Raw genomic sequence first — 23,387 nt, 5'->3', positions numbered from 1 at the left:
AGATGCTGGAACCATTCGCGGACTCAGGCGGACCGGTGAGCGGCAGGAGGAGACAGAACGGCGGACGGAGGTGAGGAGGCATACCAGTGGCAGAGGGTGGCAGCTCGGGGGCATAATCGAGCCCCCGGCGAGCGACTTGCGCGGGCCCGTGGGCTGCTACATGCTGGTGAGGTGGGGGTGGGGCTGCATGCTCTCCCAGGGGCGCTGACTGGCACCGAGGCCCCGTCCCCTGCTTGCCCCGCACGCGTGGTGTTGCTGGATGAGCCCCCGATGGCCCGCATTGTGAACTGAGTCGGGAAACAGCAGCGGTTCTTCCCGGTGAGAGCGCCGATCCCAAGCCAGGCCTCCTTTTCGTGAACCCTGGGGGCTGAGTTCTCTTTGGCACCTGAGCGGCGGTGGCTGCCCACTGGTTGGTAACCCCCGGGAGCGCAGGGAGAGACGCGGGGGTGCTTCGAGGTGGCCACCCACAGACCTGCCGCCCCTTGGAGACTGACGCGACCGAGCCTTGGCCCCCCAGCGGCGCGGACACCCGAGGTAGTACGGCCCAGCGGTGCACCCGGGAACCACAATCTCCGCTGGCAGCCCACAGGTTCCCGGACTGTCGCAGCGGGGACTGGACAGGGAGCAAGACGCGCCATGGCGGGCCTACAAAAGAAAGGGAACCAGACACTCCCCGAAATGCTGGCAAAGACACAACCCAAGACCGACAAAGGGCCACCCTCGCCTGAAGTCACGAAATCTCAGCCAGCCACATCGGAGGACCATGTGCCCATCACTAAGTCCTTTCTGGAGTCTTTGTTTAACTCCCTCAGGGAAGATTTCAAATCCCTCAAGCAGGAAGTGGCAGGGGAGGTCAGGGAACTTAGGAGAGAGGTGGATGGCCTGGGGGAGCGCGTGGTAGCTGTTGAAGAAGCCGATCAGACGAGGAGCACCGAGATTGAGCAACTTCAACAGGAAGTCCTGCGACTCACGGAGCAACAACTGGACCTTCAAGCCCACGCAGAAGACTTGGAAAACCGGTCCCGCCGCAACAACATACGGGTCCGGGGGGTGCCTCAGAAAGCAGAGGGGACGGACATTACTAGTTACTTACAGAGCCTCTTCTGTGACATTCTAGGGGAGCCCGCCGACTTCATCATTAGAATAGACAGGGCGCATAGAGTGGGGCTCCCCAGGCGCTCACCTGCCCCACCTCCGGACATTCTGGCCTTTCTCCCCCCGACTTCCCGCTCAAGGAGAGGATTCTCCGAGAAGCCAGACTGACCCAACCCATTCAGTTTCGGGGGCAGCCCGTGGCTCTGTATCAAGATCTTTCGGCCATCATGCTCCAAAAACGGAAGGCATTCAAGGTGGCGACGGATTTCTTACGGCAACACGAGGTCCCGTACTCTTGGGGTCATCCGTTCCGTCTGATATTTAAATGGAATGGAGTCCTCCATCAGTTACGTTCCCTCAAAGACACCTGCGCACTGCTGGGGATACCCGTGGAGGACGATACATCGCCGGTGAGACCCTCGCAGAGGCCTCCCGGAGGGGGCTGGCAGATGATGGGCCGCAGGCGATCTCCAGCACTACGCTCGAAACCCGAGGCACATGTCATCACACAAGAGAGAGCCACAGCAGTTGCTGAAGTGGCTCGGGAAACGTCAACTTCGGATTGAGTTCAGCATCCTGTGGGGGGGTCACTTTGTGCATGCTCATAGAATAAAGGGGAGGGGGCGGGCGGGGGGCCACGATGGCCGCCGCTGGACACGAACCCAATAGGTAACTTTACCGCAGTCCTGTGTGGAATGACAGGTCTGGGACAATGGACTCAAATGGTTAGGGGCTGGGAGGAGGGTGGTGGGAGGGAGCGGTTGGGCAGTGGGAGTTGGGGTTGGTTGGGACTGGATGGAGGGTGGGGACCTGGGGTGAAGTTGCAAGTTGGGGTGTGGGAGGGGAGATGGGGGTTGGAGGGAGCATGGTTGGGGTTGAGGGAGAGTTCTTGGGCTTGAGAGTTTTGTTGGGGCTTGGGGTTGAGCAGGGGGGGTGGGTGGACTCCGATGTGGCATTTCACAAACAGCACAGTAGTGACGACAGGACTAGGGATGGCTAAGTCTGATGGGTCCCCTAGACGCAGTCCTCAGGGGCCGGACACGACAATGCAGGTTCTCTCCCTCAATGTTAAGGGACTCAACAACCCCATTAAACTTAGGGCTAACCTGTCCTTCTTAGAAAATTCCGGCCCAGAGATTTGCCTACTACAGGAGACTCACTTAATATCTAAAGACTGGCACTGCATGCGCTCTAGGGCGTTTCCGATACAACACTACTCTTCCACTGCTGACAAGAAGGCTGGAGTGGCCATCCTATTCGCGCGCCACTTCCGGGGCGTGGTGGGGGACAAAGTGGCAGAAATCAGGGGGAGACTCCTCGCCTACAAAGTTCAGATAGGAGGGTGGTCAGCTGTGATAGGCTCAATATATGCTCCCAACACCAAACAAGAATCCTTTCTCACCGGGGCCTTTGCGGACACGCTCGCCCACAACGTCAAATCTACACTTATTGGGGGCGACCTTAATCTGGTAATGGACACCCACCAAGATAGGTCCGGGCAGAGGTTCGGGTTCACAGGAGCGATTTCTAAAGAAGGGGGACAATGGCTGGAGGGCAGGGGGTTTGTCGACATTTGGAGAGCACGACATCCAAACACTCTGGGGTACGCGTTCTTTTCCCATACACACCGCACGTATGCCAGAATAGATCATTTTCTGGGCTCCACAGAGGTGGCGGCCCTGGTCACGGACACCGAGATTGTACCCGCTGCCTTATCTGACCACGACGCATTGATGGTGCAGGTTCGGATCCCCAGACCCAAAGTACACCGGGGCAAGTGGCGCCTCAAAGAGGCGCTTCTACAGCGCAAGAGGGTGACTCAACACTTGAATGAGCGTATAGTAGAATACCTAGCTACGAACGACACACCTGACGTCTCCCTCGCGGCACTGTGGGGAGCTTTGAAGGCGGTGGTTCGAGGAGAGCTGATAGCGATTGCTGCAGAGGAAGCTTGGGAGCGTCGGGAAAAGAGGCAGGCGCTGTCCAACCAAGTACTCGAGCTGGAGCGGGTCCACAGCAGAACTGGGGCACCAAGAATTTGGCGTCAGCTCAAAAAAGCCAGGACCCAACTGGCGAGCCTTGACCTAGACCGCGCTGAATACGCGGCCCTACGCCTGCGCCACACTTACTATGTGGGCGGCGACAGGACAGGCCGTCTCCTGGCCAGCAAGCTCAAGGCCAAGGTCTTGCGCTCAAAAATCGCGTCCATCAGTGACACTGCTGGGCGGGAACACAGTGACGGAGACGGGATAGCAGCCACTTTTCGGACATTTTACGAATCCCTATACACCGCGGAGCCCGCCCGAGAGGGGGGGTGGTGTTGAATCCTATCTCGCCGGGGCAGCTGTCATGGCCCTTAACGAGACACACGCTAACTCCCTGGAGACCCAGATAAGAACGGAGGAAGTCATCTCCGCGATAGCACCATTCAAGCCGCTTAAATCCCCGGGACCGGATGGCTTCTCGGCCGGTTTTTATAAAGCGTTTTGCCCCCTGTGAGCCCCGGTCCTTGCCCGTCTGTTTAACTCGTTTGAGGGCTCGGGCTCCATCCCACGCGACATGCTGGCAGCGGACATTATAGTACTATCAAAACCGGGGAAAGACCCTACTTCATGCGGGGCCTACAGACCCATATCACTGCTCAACCTAGACCTAAAGCTATTTACCGGCATCCTGGCCTCAAGATTGGGCCCATGCCTCCCTGGCATCATCGAACCAGACCAGGCGGGCTTTATCCCCGCCCGACAGTGCGCAGACATTACAAAACACCTATTGCATGTTATAGACAAAGCCCACTTCCACGACTCGGAAGCGGCCTTGCTGTCGGTGGACGCGGAGAAAGCGTTCGACCGGGTCGATTAGGGATATCTGGACGCCACTTTGGCGCGCTTTGGCATAGGAGACCGCTTCCGGGCCTGGGTGGCCGGCTGTTACTCTGCCCCGCAGGCGACCATCAGGGTCAACGGGGTTTGTTCCCAACCATTTACCATCCAGAGGGGGACGAGACAAGGTTGCCCCCTCTCGCCACTGTTTTTTGCGCTCTATGTAGAACCCTTCGCACAAAAGGTCAGGGACAACCCGGCGATAACCGGCGTCAAATTTGGGGGTGAATCGCAGACCAGAAGCCTCTATGCGGACGATATTCTGGCAGCCTTGCCAGACCCTGTCAAGTCGGTCCCGGCCTTTCTGGTGGAGATGGAGTTGTTCGGGAAGGTGTCGGGGTTCAAAATGAATGTTGGGAAGTCGCTGCTCCTCCCGTTGGGTCGCAATGCGCGCACGTCCAGTTCGCTTCCCCGAGACCTGGGGGGCTTTCCTACAGTGTGTCGGTGCCGTACCTAGGCATATCTCTGACGCCGTCAACGGCCCAGACGGTAGAGCAGAACTATACCGCCCTCTTTACCCAGTTGACGGGCGACCTCGCGAGGTGGCGGCAGCACTCCCACTCCTGGCTGGGGCGGGTGGCAGCAATTAAAATGTCCCTGCTGCCGAGGGTGCTATATCGGTTCCAGACACTGCCGGTTACCCCCCCAATTGGAATGCTCACAAAACTCCAAGATGCCATCAGGCAATTTGTCTGGGCAGGCAAACGGTCGCGCTTACACAAGGACCTCGCTCGCCGCACCACGGCCGAGGGGGGCCTGGGGGTCCCGAACCTCCTACGGTACTTCCAGGCGACACAGCTCAGATACCTTTTAGAATGGAATCGCCCTGAATCCGAGAAGAGATGGCTCTTTCAAGATCGTGCAATGGCTCAGATGCCGCTGTGGCGGATCCCCTTCCTCCGACGTCAAGACAGGCCCGCGTACATGAAGCGCTCACCCATCACGCGCACTACCCTGCAGGTGTGGGACAGAGTGGCAGTGGCCAGAGGCCTTACCACATACCCCTCGCCTCTGACGCCCCTATTCAATAACCCGGCCTTCCCACCGGGCATGGTGCCAGGGTCCTTCCCCCTGTGGCGGCAATCAGACTGCAGATCAGCCGGACATCTTTGATCTCAAGGGCTTCATGACACAGCAAAACCTACAGGAAGCCTATGCGCTCCCCCAGCTCCCGCGCTTTGAATATTTCCAAGTCTGTCATTGGCTCCTGGGGAGAGACATGCTACCACTACCAGCAGACGCCTCAACCCCTTTGAAAAATGGCTGCATGTCAAGAAATCAGATAAGCAAGCTATATCGGAACTATACACGATGCTTTGCCCCCCTCGCCCTCCCTCAGTGAGATCCGCGGGCCAGAAAAGGTGGGAAAGAGAGCTGGGCAGATCCCTCACGGACAAAGAATGGCAAGACGTGTACTATAGGGCACACCACACCGCCAAGAATGTAGCTAGCAAGGAAGCGGCAGTTAAGATCGCTTACTACTGGCACCTGATGCCGGCGAGACTGCACCAGAGTAACCCGCGCCGAGACCCTTTGTGCTGGAGGGGATGTTGCCAGCCTGGCACCATGACATACATACTATGGGACTGTGTAGAGGTTCAAGGCTATTGGGACCAGGTCCTCTGGGACATAGATAAACATTTCGACACTGAAATACCTCGCTTCCCGGCATACACATTGCTCGGCCTGCCCAACAAAATCACCTTCCCACTCAAATCACCAAGGGGCAAACAGATGGGCCTAGCGTTAGGGGCGGCGGCACACCACATATTATCTCTCGGGGGCACCAGGCGGACACCCACGCACACAGGGTGGCTTCATAAACTCTGGTACACGATGGGGATGGAAAGGATACAGGCCTCCTTGACGCAGACACAAGAATCCTTCCTTGAAACCTGGCAACCTCTAGTTGACCTAATGGCCGGCGAATTCAATGAACGCACATGCCCGAAACACCTCAGAGTCCTACGGCTTGCTGACGAGCTCCGGAACGCATCAGGCGCCCCGGTCCCACGAACTCCAGCCTGATGCGCTAACACATAGTTCAATTACAAATGTCCACATCGGAGGGGGGGGGGTTTGGGGAGGTCGAGGGGGGGGGACGGGGGGAGGGTTGGGGTTGTTGGGGTTTCTTGGGACTAGTTCGGAATACGCCCAATCCACACTCGCCCCCATGGACACATTGCCTCGCATAGCCTTCACCATCCTATGTGGGAGCGGGGGGACACTTGAAAGTGCCGGGGCATTCCCCCGAAATGTGTATTACTCTTCTGATGTAATGTCCCTTTTGTTTGAAAACAATAAAAACGAGAAAAAAAAAAGAATGACTTGGGTCCAGTCTGTCCTGATCTTCTTGAGAAGTCAGGGTAGGAGTGGTATCAGTGGGATTTCAGGTCCCACAGCAGAGCCTGCATGCTCCTTTGGGTATGCTTCACCAGCAGGATGCAAGAGACCATGAGACGCAGCAGCCCCAGAGTCAGCCTCACCAAAATCCAGGATACAAGGTGAAATGTCAGAACAATAGCCTGACTATCCTGGACTTGTCGCTCCAGAGGATAGGATTGGAATCGCACTATGTCCAGAATGTCTCTGATGAAAGGGAGCATCGAAGAGGCCAGTTGTCATGGTAGTAGAGGTGCACAACCCTCAACCTCCGCAGATGGGCTGCAACTCCCACTATCACTTTCGTGAACACCCAGAAGGAACTGGTAAGGTAAATAGGGAGCAGAGCGAACTGGAAAAGCTCATGGCCCACTGTTAACCGCAGGCAACGCCTGTGGGCCCGCAGGGCGGGGATTTGGAAATACATGTCCTGCAGATCTAGCGCTTCCATCCAGTGCAGGCAGAACCTGAGCCAGCGTGAGCATCTTGAATTTCTCTTTGTACAGAAATGCATTAAAAGGGTGCAAGTCTAATACAGGGCAGAGTCTGCCATCTTTTTTGGGCACTAGATAGTAGTGCGAATAACAACCATTTTCTCCTTCTGGTGTGGGCAGCCTCTCAGTGTCTCTTTTGGCTAGAAGAACATGCACTTTCATGATGGAGCAAGTAGAGATGCTCCTCAGTCAGCTTTCTTGGGATGGTGGCAAAGATAGAGGGATTTCCACAAATCGAATGGAAGGTCATACCCCTCCTACACAACCTGAAGTACCCACTTGTAGGAAGTTATCGAAGATCATTGGGGCAAGTGGTGCCTAATCCTTCTGCCGGAGGGGAGGTGGACTGGATAGCTTGCTGGGTCTGACTACCGCGTCCTCTTTGGGATGCATGACCCCACCCACGAAAGGGCTGAACCTGTGACTGGTCGGTATTCCAGATTCCTATGCATGCCCCTGCCAAGGTAGTGGTAGGGGAAAATGGACTGTTGTTGGGACCGGGCACATAGAGAATGCCAGAAAGAGCTGGCAGTGACCTGGCTCTTCCAAAAGCACTCAAGAGTCAAGTCAGCTTTTTTGGCAAATAGGCAGGAGCTATACAAGGGCATCTCAATCAGCAATGCCTGAACATCCCCCGAGAACCCAGTGGATTGCAACCAGTCGTGGCGACACAGTGCCACCTTAGAATCCATGGCCTTGCTTAGACAGTCTGTGATATCCAGTCCAAACCTGATGGCTAACTTCACTGCATCACGACCATCTGCTAAGGCTTGGTTGGGGATCGCACAGTTCTATTTGGGAAGTATGGGAAGCAGCTGTGAAACCATGCCCAGTAGTGCATGGGAATATTGGGCCAAAAGGCATGCAGTGTTCAGCTCCTCATACCAGTTTTCCGCTGGTTCAGGGTCCTCTTCTACGGGACAAAAACCTTCTTCCCCATCTTCCCCTTCAGGAAGGAAGGATTGATCTAGGGGCGGGAAGTCCAGGGATAGGCAAGGCCTGGACGGCATGAGCATTGATGTCGAACGGCGTGAGTTCAAAGTCAGGGATAGCACTGGGCTCATTGTCGAGCGGCGCTAGAATGATAAGAGTTGGGGTGGAAGGAGGCACCCATGATGGCATGGTTCTGGATCAGGGGGGTGGATTCAGAGGTTCCTGCTGGCATCGGGGCAAACCTACCGGCGGTAACCCAGCAGGGAATCCTCTCTGGCTCCTTGGGGCCCAAAGGTGCGCCAGAGGGACTCCTAGGCCCAAAGGCGTGCATGACATCGTAAGACTAAGTTGGGCAGGCATCACTCTGGATCCAAGGAACCCAAGATAGTACTCAGCAGGCACAGATGCCAGCTCCACATGTTGTGTACAAGAGTGGGTCCTAGAAGCACAGTGTTGGGACAGGGAAGCCAAAACAAGCTTTGGCTACTACTTCTTATGCTTCTTGGACTTACCCAACTTGGAGGAAGAAGTCATTGGATCTTAAAGGCAATCGTCCACAGGAATGTCTCTGCAAAAGGCCTCACAATCTCCCAAGAGAGCGGTACAGGGACTGGCACGGGGGCTTCTTGTGGTGCGCTGCCAGGAGCATAAACACCCACTCATGAATAATATTCATGCACTTATACATCGAAGCAGGCCTTGGGGTCGTAGATCGACCAAAGGCCCATAGACAAGCCAAGTGTGGGTCAGACACAGGCATCTGTCGGTGGCATTCTCCACACGGTATGAACCTCATTGGTTTATTGGGTGACATATCCATAGCATCTTGGGAGCAAAAAAAGAAGGTGGTCAAAAAATGACCGTAGTAACTCTCTGAATCCGCGCTATTGGCGCAGAAAGAAATGAACTGTTGTCAGTACACCAGGGTCAGGATTATAAGGGCACCACAATCTCACTTCCACTGTGTACGGCGCAGAGGCGATCAACGCTACCTAGCGCCGTGCAAAGGTTCTGCTCAAGTTTTTCTGTATCCAGTCTGATGCCTCTTGAAATTTTTTCGGCTAGGAACTTACGGTTAGAAGTCTCTATCATAAATACAGTGTTAAAGTGCTTTGACAAACACGCATAATGTTGCAATCCAAAATTCCTTTAATTATTCTAAATGATCACCAGCACCGGACTTCCTGCATTCTCGTGATAGTGGAGTGTTGAGTAAGGTGTGTGAGGTGTGTGAGGTGGGAGAAGTACTCTAACAATAGTGAGGAAACTTCTGTTCTTAGGCATGAAGTGTTGCACAAATGTTACAATGGAGGCATTCGCACATTCGAATATATATTGTATTTAGTGGAAGCTGTGCCATAAAATTGAGCGGCAGCAGTGCAAACACTGAAGGCACTGCTGATGCCAACAGAGAATAATACATGAAGGCAAGAAGGAGCAACAGAGAAGCGCAGCTGGCACAGCTAAACAATCAGCGGTCACCAAGGAGCGAAAGCAGCCCTACTCTTGGAGGCACGGCTATTCAACCAAAAAATACCTTCTGGAATCGATCCAGGAGCCATAGAGGGTGAAGCTGTGGAAGGACGATCGAGCAGTCCGATCATACTACATGGAGTACTCGTAGGAGCACAAGGAGTGGCTAAAATACAACCAGCTACCGCTCAAGTCATGAGAAGAAATGAGGGAGCGCAATTTAACAGGTGTATGTTAGATATGCTGGGGTTAGATAGTGAAAACTGCAGACGAGACACCGATATCATCCATTAGATCTTTACTCACCAAGACCTCGCAGCAGCTAATAAATGTAGCCTTATATTTCACCAATTTATTAAGCTGCGCATAGTGATTACACTCTTGAACCCATAATGCATTGTTACAAGACTGTCAAACCTGTGCGACAGTGTATGTTCACGCATACATATATATTAAAAAGAACAATGTTTTCGCTGTTTCCTGAGGTGGCCTTTTGACTCTATGCTTTTCATCTTTGAATACAAGTATGTGCTTGTTTATGAAGACCAAAGCTGATTTCAGCAAATATACACCAAATATACACCAAATATATTTTCAAACCCTGCATAAGCCATTGTCATTCATACTAACTGCCAACTTGTATTTCTGAGCTAAATAAAGTCTCTTTACATAACCCATAACTGTTTATGTAAGAAAACTAGCTTACGCTGGAGGCATCGCCAACCTGACATTGCGCACACCTGACCTCATCAGTGCTTTCATTGTTGTGGGTTTTTTTTTAGCAGTGGGGGGGGGGGGGTATAAAAAGAACAGTGAAGGAGACTTTGTGCTGGAAATGTGACTTCTTTGGCACCTGCAACTTCGCAGTGGAGACACGACTGACTGTGCCATTAGAAGGTTGTTGGGTGCCTCACAGAACAGAAAAGGTTGGTCGGGAATCATGCGGGTCAATGTTGCTTGCCCCCTGAACGGCAAATGTTAGCTGTGTCACATGAGGGACAACTCTAGCCCTGCAACAGGAGGGCCAATGCTGGCTGCACAGCAGGAGGGCCAATGCTGACTGCACAACAGGAGGGCCAATGCTTGGTGACCAGCAGGATCGCAGCTTCTCCTGGGAGAGAGACTATGACTGGTACTGTTAAGAGGAGAAGTGCAGTCATTTCAATCTTCATGCTCTGCCCCACCAAAAACATAGCAAGCATTGGCACTGCCAGTAGGTCTGACTTTAAAGGAATGTTGCACAGTAATGTGAAGTACTTCAAGTAGATAGCGTGGACATGGATACGCATTTGTGTAGAAGCAAAGAACTGTAGAACAATATTGGTGAAGGTTACAAAGTCAGGTGATAGTTGCAAGCCAGACCTAAAAACCCACATAAGTTATTGACTGACCTCAAGTCTGTGCTGCTCCCAGCGAAAACCATAATAAATTATCTAGTTATCCAAGACAATGTAATAGTGTGTGTGCCCTTGATAGTTCAACCTAGGCAGCTGGATAAATAAATAAAATGATAACAGCTGTGTGGCGAGCAAGCACTTTTTCGTGGAATCACACAACTTCTGCTCAATCAAAACATGTACATGTACTTCTGGCTCACCTGATGTGGTTGGTGCCAAAGTCGCTAACCTGGTGTCCTCACATACTTGTCTAAGGACAGTTGCGCTGGCACACAAGACCATAACAATGGCCTCTGCTAAGGAACGCTGTATCTTTACTTCTCAGGTTGCTAGGTAGTAGTTGAACACATACAGATTCTAACCAAGTATCTGAACAATGTAGGGTATTGGATAGCTACGCAAGAGAGAACTGCCAGAGATCGAAAGTGAGTGGCGACTACGCTCTCACTAGACCCAATCTTATAATGTGGTTTCTGTGAAGACTCCCTAGCTCACGTTTAGTAGCTTGGCACAAGCAGAAAAGCCATGATCATAGGAAATACCGATAGTATATCGAACAGTTAAATAAAACAAGAATGTAGCGTAAAATTAAGAACTTTAAATGTCGAAGTTAGATAAAAAGACAAAATATAAGAAAAATATAAAATTACTAATCATGTATGTAATAAAAACGAAAGACATTTTATTAGTATGACAACAAATTTCAAAAACAGTCACATCATTTATAGTGTAAGAGCCAAAACAGAGCTAGAGCTCATGCAGGGTCTCTATGGTGTTTCAGTAGGGAGTAAAAAAGGCAGGGTAGATAGGCTCGGTGGTCTAGTTGGCGATGCAAAGCAGTAAATACAACCACGTTTTTGAAATTCGTCCAGAAAACGCTATATGAACCAATCCAGTTGGACACATCCTACCATCAATAATTCCATGTTCTTGCAATGCTTGTATATTAAACAATGCACTATTTTTTGGTGGAGGCACATAACATGGAAAGAGACTTCCAATGAACTGAAAAATGTAGCTAGCACAATAAGTCATCTTCCAATATTATTATATTGTGCTACCTTAGTGGTAGGTGTATATTTCACATTCTACAGCTGGTCCGACCTCCTAGCCTGGGTGACTTTGAATGCAGATTGAAGCCTAATTTAGTTTTAAGAGATGTTATGAGTGTTGCGTTTTTAGCTTAGTTTCTGCTAGCTAACTGTTTTGCCAATTGTTAATGATCTTCTAGTCCATTACCTCATGGATGGAGTTAGGTTATTTCTTGGTTGGGAGTGCTGTTAGAACCATGTTAATAAGTGGCATATCTAGGCTGTGATGTTTGGAGTTCTTACTAACGTGTTCTGTGCTGGAAACGCATGTGTGACATGTAATGGTGGGAGGTGCTGTTGTGAGCACATAATCGCCAACTATATCACACTGTGTACAGGGTTGATGAAATGTGTCCTGTCTAGTGTATTCTGCTTTAGGTTTGTGTGTGCAGTTTCTTTAGCACATATGCATATGTGGATCTCTACAGTGGTGGATATATGCGTTGTTTTGTCTATGATATCATGCTGGAGTTTCCGGTGGCAGCAATGTAAGGAGCTGCTTCACCACCTGCCAACTGCAGAGATTAAAATGAGGTGGCGGGAGGGCATGTACCAAGCCACTGTCTCTAAACCTCGACTTGGGTCTCCGGAAACCTGAAGGAGACAAGGGAATGGCAGGTGATGCTGTGGGATTAACACCCACTCACGTTCTCCTGCCTCTAGTGGATGTCTGGAGGCCCAGAAGTGGCACTGGCAGTGTTGCTGCTACAACTCCTGCTGCTCAAAGACCGGAGAGTGATATTCAGAGCCTGAGCCAGGGTGGGCAGGTAATCAGTTAAGAGCTAAATAAGTTTGGAAAGCAGAGGATATTGAGTGAGGTGGGTGAGAATAGCAGGAGGTCAGGTATTTTTTGGATGATTGTAAGGGAAAAAGAGAGGAATTACCACAGAGGGAGTGGGATGTGGCTTGAAACGAAGTATATTTATTTTAAGTATATGGGAAATGGGATAGGGATGGTGAGAAAGATCCTTTTATGTATGTATTAGGTTGCTTCATAAAACTACTTGTCCTGTAACAAAATCCACTTGTCCCTGTGGTGCCATGTAGTGTGGCTACAAATTATGACAGCAATATCATTATATAAGAGCTCTGATATAGCCTCTCTGATTATGCCAGGGCTCATACCATAGTAGTGTTTGAATACTTGCAATCTGTTATGTTGCCACGTTTCCGCAGATCTATATACTAGGGCTGAAGGTAGTGGTAAGCAATAGTTCCAGGGTTGGAATGCCCCTTTGAGTCTTTGCAAACCTACTAACTTGCATGTTTTAAGGGTTTTCAACAACTCTTCTCTAACCTTTTGCCATACTTAGAAATGTTGGAAATTTACTCTTGACAATGGCAGACGTAAACCTTCTTCCAGAGTTGAGAAAAAAGTGGGTGGAAGGAAAGTTTACTTGCAAACACAAGATTTTCGAATGAGCACGTCTACACATGCATATTTTTTCATGCTAAAATGCAGTTCATCAATATTTTCTAGGCGTACTATTTCTTGTCCTACTTCTGTAAATTCTAGGGAATTCACGGAAGTGTATAGCTGCACTTAATGCGAGGACATGAACCATGGGTACACTTTTGAGACTTTCTTTAATAAGTGGGCCCCTAATTTGGTCTGGCGTTGACCATGACCTTTTGTGTTTATTAAATTCTGTCTCCCCCTGTGTTTCACCTGGCTTCACTACGAGTGACAGCATTCTGCTCTTTCACAAGAAGCATATCGGCACAAAAAGTAGTTTTGATCAGTGGCAGTAACTACTGTGACAGTGTGTGCTTTTTGAGACCAAAAACTATTTTTGATTTTGCCAATGTTTGTTATAATGGCGAGGGCCCAGCAGCTCCCACACCAATAAGGTTTTACAAAAATCATGTCAAATCAAGTCACACGTTGACAAAACTAAAAAGCTGACCAGTTTCAGACCTACTGGCTTTGCCAATGCTTGTTTATTTTTGTTTCCCATAATCTTATCGAAACTTGTTACAATGATTTTCCATTCTGAATATTTTTGGGAAATGCTAGCATGCATCAACACATGTTACTAAATGATCCTGCATATAAATAGTACCTGGAATTTTACAGTAGTTTAGCTAAATGTGTTTTTTACTGCTTTAATTTTTTTAATGAATATTTTATTTTGAAAGCAAAGAATCATCAATCTTGCTTTCAGGCTTCTGCAAATATTTGGATCAAATCAGATATCATTCTGGGAGCATTATTTATCACCCCATATTGCTAATCTTGAAAACCCTGTGTACACATTTTTTATACTGGAACCACTGTCAGTAGTGAGGTCAGAGCTTGGAACCACTGTCAGTAGTGCAGTCAGAGGTTACCACACTTACTTGAAGTGCTCAACCTAATACCAAAGGCTTTCTTTTAATGAACCACAAACACTAGTTTGAACAGCATTAACATTTGGACAAAAATATTACCTTAACTGCAGTCAGTGCCCTTCCCTGATCCATAATGTGGTACTGCAAACTGGCAGCCAAAGGGTTTGTGCTGCAGGGGGTTGTGCCTACTTGTCCCAAGGACAAAATACACATGAAACCTTGTTGCCCTCGACCCCAAACAATATGTCCTGGGCGTTGGGCTATAGGAATTTCACATTCTTGAATCATCTAAAAGGGGTGTATGGGCCATGATGTATATGCATAACATACACCCGTAGATGGCTTTATGCTTCGGGGTGCATACATAACATACACCCGTAGATGGGTGTAGGGGCCACGGGGTGCATGCATAACAAACCTGTAGATGGATGAGGATGAGCATTTATAACATACACCAGTAGATGGGTGTACGGGCCATGAGGTGCATACATTACATACACCTATAGATGTCGTAACCGTCAATACAAGAGTCTCCCACGCTCAATTGCAGATGCCATCATAGATAACTCGAACTTCAATGTCATTGCTGATGAAGTGACTTGAGAACCCCTGCAGATACCTATACAAATACAATTCTATAGATTATCACAAAATAATGGCCCACACGAGCATGCCTGCAGAACAGCAGCTAGCACTAAAGATTTCCATTCTGGGTCTTGATTGACAAGTTGTTTCTTTTTCCAGAATTCAAATCAGACATTTTTAATTCTAAGGGTACTTTTCAGTTCACTGAATCAACACAAAGAAAAAAAAGTGCACATAGAGAGACATTTTAACAAGTCAGGATGTCAGCGACAGGGGCCCGGTTAGTGGCCGCCTACTCAAAACTAGACAAAGAGTTTCCCTCCTGAGAAGAAATCATTGGCAAAATAAGAAAGGAACAGAAAACAATGACTGAAACGTATGTGGTGGGTGAATCACCCATCTATCTACCCAATCGGTACGACGTCCCAATGGAAAAAAAAATGGCCAAAATTAACATACCGATTTAATAGGTTGTGCTTCTGTTTTTTCTGATAATGTCAATGTGTTTACTTGGGTACGCTAGGCAGATAGGTTAGGATGTTACCTATGTCTGCAGTGTGTTCCGGTTGCGCACCGCCTGTAAGCCTGTGAGTGTGGCGGCAAGAACAGCCTCCTTCCACGGGCCATTTTACTTGCGCTTAGCAAAGCTACTAATTTCAGCAACTGACTTTCGCGCTTAAATGCTTATTTTACGCCCACCTAAAACGGGACTTTGTATCCCCTGACCGTGCTTTAAATGGAAATAAAGAAGTGCAGCTACTCATAGAGTACCTGTTTTCTTCTAAGAGCCGGTACTCTCCCATTAAATTGCAGTAGTTTTGGGAAGTGCAGGTATTCTTTCAAATGAAAGAACTGCAGGTATTCCGTACCGGACAGTACCTGCCCATTTAATGCACTGGTCACTCCTGTCAAATTTTTATAATTCTCAAAAACGCGAACGTTGCATATATTTATTAATGTTGGGATCGTTTTTTCTTCTGTTAACTGCCAAGGATTGGGGACTGCGAGCACTTTCACCCCGGACTGCCCTTCCCTTCACCGTCACTACTCGCGGAACCCGCTTCGCGGGTCCTGCTTCGTTCTGGACCTTGGTGACTGTGCTTCTTGTGACGCTGCTGGGGAACAACCTACCTAACGCCCAAACTCCACCTTGGGGCGGTTGTAGGTGCAGGGCTGCGAGCGAGGGTAGGCGCAGGACTCCAAGTCCCAGGAGCGCCTGCCCGTCTCCATTACCATCAGCTGAGCCGCTCTCCCTGCAGGCTCCTCCCCCGCCTCAGCGTTGTTAAATCCCCCTGTGCCTGGGGCCTCGTTGGATCGTTTTTTCTTCTGTTAACTGCCAAGGATTGGGGACTGCGAGCACTTTCACCCCGGACTGCTCTTCCCTTCACCGTCACTACTCGCGGAACCCGCTTCGCGGGTCCCGCTTCGTTCTGGACCTTGGTGACTGTGCTTCTTGTGACGCTGCTGGGGAACAACCTACCTAACGCCCAAACTCCACCTTGGGGCGGTTGTAGGTGCAGGGCTGCGAGCGAGGGTAGGCGCAGGACTCCAAGTCCCAGGAGCGCCTGCCCGTCTCCATTACCATCAGCTGAGCCGCTCTCCCTGCAGGCTCCTCCCCTCTCACGCTTCTCCTATAAGTTAACACCCAGGTGCCGCTGCGCGGGAGCGCGCCGGGAGAAGCCCGGGACAAGGGCGGGCCCTCTGTGGCCCTCCGTGGCCTGCAGTGCCTGGCCTGGGCATGTCCCTCTATCTCTTCCTGCATTTGTCTTGTTATGGTTATTGACCTTGGGTCGTAAGTTTACAAACCATTTATCTGTTTGGTATCAAATTACACATAGCTGGCCCTTTGGTGTTATTCATTTCAGTGTTATCTGATTATTGGGTTTTTGGCTAACATTTGTTTTTTCTATCTCCAGCCAGTCTCCCTCTCTCTAGCGATGTCCACTCGTAAAACTCGTAGCCAGAGAGCTGGTAATGCTAAAACTAAAAAAGTTATTGGCACTCTAGACAACTTTATTTCGCGTACTAATTCTCTGATTGATCAGGGAATTTCCCTTATGGAAAGGAGGGTTTCGATGGATCTTGTTCAAGCGAAAAGGTCATCACTTGGCAACATTGCGCTAATTCATTCCCCGCTCCAAGGATCAAATAATTCTGCCCCTCTCTCTAGCCAGCCAGTTGATGACCAAACCCCTGCTATGTGTTTATTATCATTACCTATTAATCCTCCCCCTACGAGTATACCATCTACTGTTCATTCCAATTTAAATAAATCAGTAGCAACAGTGGTGGTAATTCATCGTGATAATGAACCTTTACATGTGGGTGGTTCTGATATTGTTATGCCAGCTCTAAATACCTCGAACATCTTAATTGATAATCCTGTTATAATCTCACAAGAGACCGTGGGCCCAAATGTTGGGGGGGCTAACTCGGGTGTTGGGATGACGGAGGAAGGGATTCTCCTGGCCCCTATTGATCATTTTGAGTCTGATATGTTGGATTCTACCCCCCATTTATTATCATTGGGTGTTCCAGATGACATAACACACGATAGCAGTTTGGCCAGTATCTTGGATATTAGCGGAAGCAATGACTCTTCAATTAACTCTGAGGGCGGGCTCGATTCTTTAATTAACTCCATGTCTACTCTTATTAAATCACTGCTTTTGCCTCTGGAGACTAGGCTCGCTAATATAGAACATCAACTAGATACTATTCTTTTGCGACAAGATCCCAAGTTGATTCACCCCGGCCTTCGTACCTCTGTGGTAACATCTTCTGTTTCTAACAATGTGCCCATCATTAAAAATCCATCCACGGGGGCCACCTTGGTACCTTCAACCGGTTCACCCAATACTCCACTGCTGGCGAACAATATAAAGAGTAGTAATAAACCCCCTACTTCCACATGTCCCAGTGTTGTGAAGAGAAAGGTTCCTACTATCCCAGCTCCTATTATTCCCCAGCCACAGCCCAGAAAATCCAATACACGACGAAGCATCAATTTACCCCCTGATGCATGTCCGTTTGTGGTTGTTTTGACTGGCATTCCTGAACTGCCCACGTCTACCTCTGAGCCCTTTTGGGCAATTAAAAATAAAATATGTCATTGGCTAGACAAAAATTACCCGCCACCTCCTGGTCTAAATAAGAACATACTTATGGTAGAGAGGGCCCCTTGGGTAGGTGGGAAGAAGAAAAGTATAAAGGGTGATTGTGTCGTTATCACGTTTGAGGATCCACGATTGGTGGAATTTATCTGCTCCTTTCCTCCATGTGATAATAAGTCGGTGGTATCAGCCAAACCACTGTCTTTTTTTTATGCCCAAGGCGGCCATGAGGATGTCAGATGGAGTTGGTTGAAGCGGGCCAACAAAGGGCCTGGGAGAGGGAGTAATGGGAGCGTTAAGTCTATTTACCAGAACCCCCAAAAGTGGGGAGTGGATGCTGAGGAAGGCTGGAATTTAGTCCCTAGGAGGTAGGGGCATCATTGGATGGGTGATTCCCAGTTGAATGGGGAAGGATGGGGTCCGCAGCTTAATTATCCCTTATTCCCTTGTTACAACCGTTTTAGTGGGTTAGAAGGGGTGGACTGACCATCATCTCAGTCCCCCGAAGTTTCCAACGAGCGAGGGGTGTTTACTCCCCTGGGCATTGGCCTTATTTCCAACACCAGGGAGGTACGACCCAATCTAGATAGTACCAGCTTAGACACCCTGGTAGGGGACATTGATACTTTGACATCTTTGAAAGACCCCTTATCGTCCCTTTCCCCTATCAAAATCCTGTCTTGGAACATAGCAGGTTTAAAGAAAAATCTGCCTAATCCTGCTTGGAACAATTTCTTAGAGGATTATCACATTTGTATGTTCCAAGAAACCTGGTGTGTTCAGCCAGAATATAAGCATGGTTATTCCACATTCTTTGTTCCCGCGATCCAACCAGGGAAGGGGCGACCATCGGGAGGTTTACTTATCTGGATAAGGATAGATTTGAACTGTGTTGTCACTGTTAACCATTTCCCCTCCAATGACATACTGCACATCACTGTTAAAAGTCAGTCTGGCAGAAATGTCCTGGATCTTTTTTGTGTTTACGCCAGAGGTCTACCGGGTGGTCAATCTTCACCTATATTGGAGTTGCTAGACAACCGGCTATCCTGCCTCCCCCCAAATCTTCAGTATTAGTGGGGGGTGATTTTAATTGCACCTTTGAGCCCCTGGATGAGGAGGACCTCTTGGGTTCTCATAACACATTAGGGAACCAGTTTATTCCATCTTTAACTTTGGCTCCAATTAAGAAGTGGTCGGCTAGAGCCATACAGCTAAATGCCCTGGTCTCTGCCCACGACCTATGGGCCCTAAATGGCCGTACTACATCAGATCGTATGGGCGCAATGACCTTTAATCGAACAGGCTGTCCCTCACGGATTGACTACATACTTTTAGATGTTTGGTCATGGGCTAACCTTGTGGATATGAAGGTCTGCCAGAGGATTGATAGCAACCATAATCCACTTTGTATGGGTATGTTTTGGGGTGATAATATTGGTAACAGTGCTCCTAATGAGTTGATTACTAAAGAATTAGTTACCTCTAATTGCAACCGTAGGCTCAAATGGAATGTAGTCAGGTGTGACGAAGGGATACTTGAAAATATTAAAGCTCTAGTTCTGGCTGCATCGAGTGACTTATCACCAGTTACCCCAACTCTCCTCCATTCTCGGGGGCCCACAACAGCAGCTAAGTACAAGGACCTAATATGTGAGATTAGCACGTTTTTTACAAAAAAAAACAAGGGCTACCAATTGATTAAACACACCCAAAGGAAGGGTAACCCTTGGTATACAGTCTCCTGCAGGGAAAAAAGAAAGGCCATTTCCCTGGCCATAAAAAACAAGGACGGAGGAGGAGCCAAGCCGGCGTCTAAGATGGCCGCCCAGCCCCTCGGCTCCGAGTACCATCTCCTCCCGGGTGTACATTCTGCTTGATATCCTGATTCCCAATGGTACACACGGGTACATGAACAGTTCCGGCTACTTATGGCGCAATCCCGAGGTTCGTGCCTGCTTCCTTCGGGGAGAAACAGCCAACGGCGTTTGCGGCCCGCGGCAGCCCACAGACTGGGGACTCGACTGGATTGAAGGGCCGGTCACCGAGCGAACAACAGCGGCCACCTGTGGCAGGGAAGGGCCGGTCGGCTCCGGCGCGAAAAGGAACGGCCGATTTTTGGCACACTCACTCGGATCGATTGGGGGCAGGAACCGGGGATAAGCCTGTCTTTGTGCCCCTGAGTAAAGTGTATATTTGCTGGAACTTTGCTCGCTTGCCGCCGGGGAGTGTTCGTAGACCCCGTCCCGCTAACGGCGGGAGAATCCCGAATTTTTGCCGAGCCCCGACCAAACAGTGCTAATTCCACCGGTGGCTGCGATCTGGTTGCACTTTAACGATTTCGGTGGCCCTGATGTTGGTTCCATGACGCCCGATGCCCCACTGCGTGTGTCTCGGCCCCGATCCAGGATGGTGCTGCCCCGGAGCATAGCGAGGGGAGCAGAGTGCAGCTCCTGGAAGACCGAAACCCGACCTAATGCGCATCATATGGAGACAGAGAGCATGACAAAAGGGGGGCACGGAGCAGAGCTACACCTTGGCGATCTTCTGGCGGCTTTAGCTGACCTTCGCGACTCTCTGGAGCAGGCTGCCCGATCACTGGGGAGTACAATGGATGATGTGCTTTCTGCGGCGGAGCGAATGAGACCGGATGGTTCGTGGACGCATTTCGAGCTGCCTTATTTAGTACCCAGATGCAACAATATGGCGTCGGACACTGATATCGATGAGTCCGAGACCCATACTCTCGAGCCATTTCCAGTTAGTGATGTCGGAGACCTGGGACTATCTGTGGGCCTTAGCCTGGAACCGAGTGATGGAATTTCTCTCCCTGTCATGCTGTTGGTATCTCTGGTTCTGCTCCAGCCGTGCTTGGACATTGAGACATTCTCCCCCTGCTCTGTTTTGCCAATCGAAGTGTGGCAGTCATGTTTTTGTGCCAGGTTGGGACCATCGTACTGGCAGGGAATGGGCTTGGCTAAGGTCCGGTCACATCGCCGCACTGCAGACTTGCTGCTTTTTGGGTTTGCTTTGGTATTCCGATTCCCTATGACTATGGATTTAGAGTGCGATAATTTGGTGGGCCATCGCGGTATGAGCAAGACTGGACAAGGATAAATGCTGTTTCCTCCGTGTTGATATTTGCTGATTATGGGTTCGTGAGGGATGGGCGACATATTGTTTTACTTAATGACAACGTGGGCTGATTCTGTACCTAGTGAATTGTTCTATTGTACTGACTTGAGCAAATGTAGTTTACATCCTGGGCACACACAATTCTTGCATGAGGGAGAGGCCGGGGGTTTGCTAGGGGGCTCCTCTCCGTTTTTCATTTCTTTCCTAGTAGTTGTAGACTAGAACCCCCTGTTCTTCTCTTTCTCTTCCTCTCCCTTTCATAGATTTCGGGGTTCATCCTTTCTTACTTCCCTCTCTTGGGTTCTTCTTTTAGTTTCGGTGGGTGGTAGTTCTCTTTCTCTTAAATTTCAAGTTCCATACAATGGGCGACAGGCACGCTGCTGAGGGGGAGGCCGTAGCCGGAGGCAGGGGTGCAGGGTGGGGGGTTAGGGGAGGGGTACTCTCTGTTTTCTTTCCCTATTTCAGTTTCTAGGGCCCCTTTTTCTCTCTTGTTCTGCTTGGCTTTTTCCTTTCTTTTTCTCTTATTCCTATCCTTTGGGATTCCGGGTGGTAGGGGGATTGCTGTATCTTCCTATGGTTCAAATTACAAGGATGGATGTCATCATAAAGTTCTCAGTTACAGCGGGCGTGCTGCATTGGGGGGCGTAATGTACTATTTACTGTCTATTCTGTTTACTGTGCGTTAGTGCTAACGCCCTGCCTGCAATGGTCCCGATTGTGCATATCTTGCTTACTGACGTCCCCTTGTTTCGGCATTATTGATTGTACGACGTCAGATCCTGCTCTTCCTTAAAAATTCTTAAAAGAAACCTCTTATATCCTGGTACCAATGTGGTGCGGACATTATCCTGGACTTCGATAGGGCAGTGAGGAGGCGGAATGTTGCATATGTTTGGCTTCATTGATTGCACTGACCGTCTCTGTACTAATTACTGGCTGTGATTATTCTGGATCTGATATTGTATTTGCCTTAAGTGAAAATAAAGGTTTAAAAAAAAAAAAAAAAAAAAGAAAACAAGGACATATTAGCTGCTAGAATTGCAAGACAAGACTATCGCAACAGCATTGCGAAAGCCAAAAAAGAATGGGAAGAGGAACATTGGCAGGCATTAAAGGAAGCAGCCCATGGGAAAAACGCCACTGTGTTTTGGAAATTAATAAATATCCTTGACAGGCGTGGTGCTGAGCCTATCCCAAATCACATCACTGAGTGCCAATGGCACTCCCATTTTTCCAAGTTATATGGCGAAGGTAGCCCGGAAGTTGCGCGAGCTTCTCCCGTATTAGATACTGGTTGTTTGGTCCAACCAAATGGAGACATTATAAATGAGTTGTTTACGCCCCGTGAAGTCCAGGATGCTATCCATAAAATAACTCCGGGTAAGGCTCCTGGCCCGGATGGAATCCCGGGGGATTTATTGTTGCATGACCCTACGGTCTGGGCCGATTTTATTGCAAATATCATGAATCTCATTCAGTCCGGCCACCAAGTACCTGATTCGTGGAAAGGCGCTGAAGTCGTCACTATTTTCAAAAAGGGTGAGAGAGAGGACCCTGCCAACTACAGACCAATTAGTTTAATTGATGCCATCCAAAAAGTAGTTGGCAGGGTCATCGTAAATCGGATTGAGTGCTGGCTAATGGAAGATAACATTTTGTCCCATTTCCAGGCAGGATTCAGAAGTAATGTAGGAGCAATGGATCAGGTTTTTAGATTTTGTGCAGTTTTTTGGAAAACAGCGTCAATAGCCAGAGGGAGTCTTTACCTGGCTTTTATAGACTTAAAAACTGCATTTGATGTAATACCCCGTGACAAATTATGGGATGTTTTATTGGATATGGGATTCCCATCCTATTTGTTACAATTCATTATTAAACTACACGAGGGTACTTTCGCTAGGATTCGGTGGGGGACGCAGGGGCAACTGACAAAGAGTATTCCTGTCAACAGAGGGGTGCGGCAGGGGTGCGTGATGGCCCCTACTTTGTTTTCCCTCTTCATAAATGGAGTGGTGAATCATCTGCAAGAGATACCGGCAGATGCGCCTATAATTGCTGGGGAGAAAACACCATCGCTCCTCTTTGCCGACGATACCCTTCTGTTATCTAAAACCCCTAAAGGTCTCCAGATCCTTCTTGATCGCTTTAGTGTTTTTTGTCAGGAACGGGGACTTACAATAAACACTACAAAAACGAAACTAATGGTTATGACCGCTAAGAGAAAACATAGGAATATACACCTGTTTTTGAATGGATCACCTCTCGAAGTAGTGGAAGAGTTTGACTACCTTGGGGTCAGAATTAACAACAACATGAAATGGGAACCCCATATAAGTAAAATGATTTTAAATCTTAAAAGAGTTTCCGGCACTATTTTAAAGAATCAGCGCCTCTCAGTGAGCAGACCAATAGCCCCCGCCCTGTCAGTTTATGAGGGGAAGGCAATAGCCTCAGCGGTCTATGGTTCCGAAATATG

At 49.2% G+C, this 23,387-nt stretch overlaps 1 protein-coding gene across 3 annotated transcripts in view; it reads right to left on the bottom strand.

Annotated features, from left to right (window-relative positions):
* The window catches only part of GRK5 (G protein-coupled receptor kinase 5), a 648,325-nt gene that overhangs the window by 482,129 nt on the left and 142,809 nt on the right, over positions 1–23,387 (bottom strand). The window lies entirely within an intron of this gene.

Source organism: Lissotriton helveticus, chromosome 5_1, assembly GCF_964261635.1.
Source record: "Lissotriton helveticus chromosome 5_1, aLisHel1.1, whole genome shotgun sequence".
NCBI classification, from domain to species: domain Eukaryota; kingdom Metazoa; phylum Chordata; class Amphibia; order Caudata; family Salamandridae; genus Lissotriton; species Lissotriton helveticus.
The sequence above is the reverse complement of the archived record's forward strand: the minus strand, read 5'-3'. Positions and strand labels throughout refer to the sequence as shown.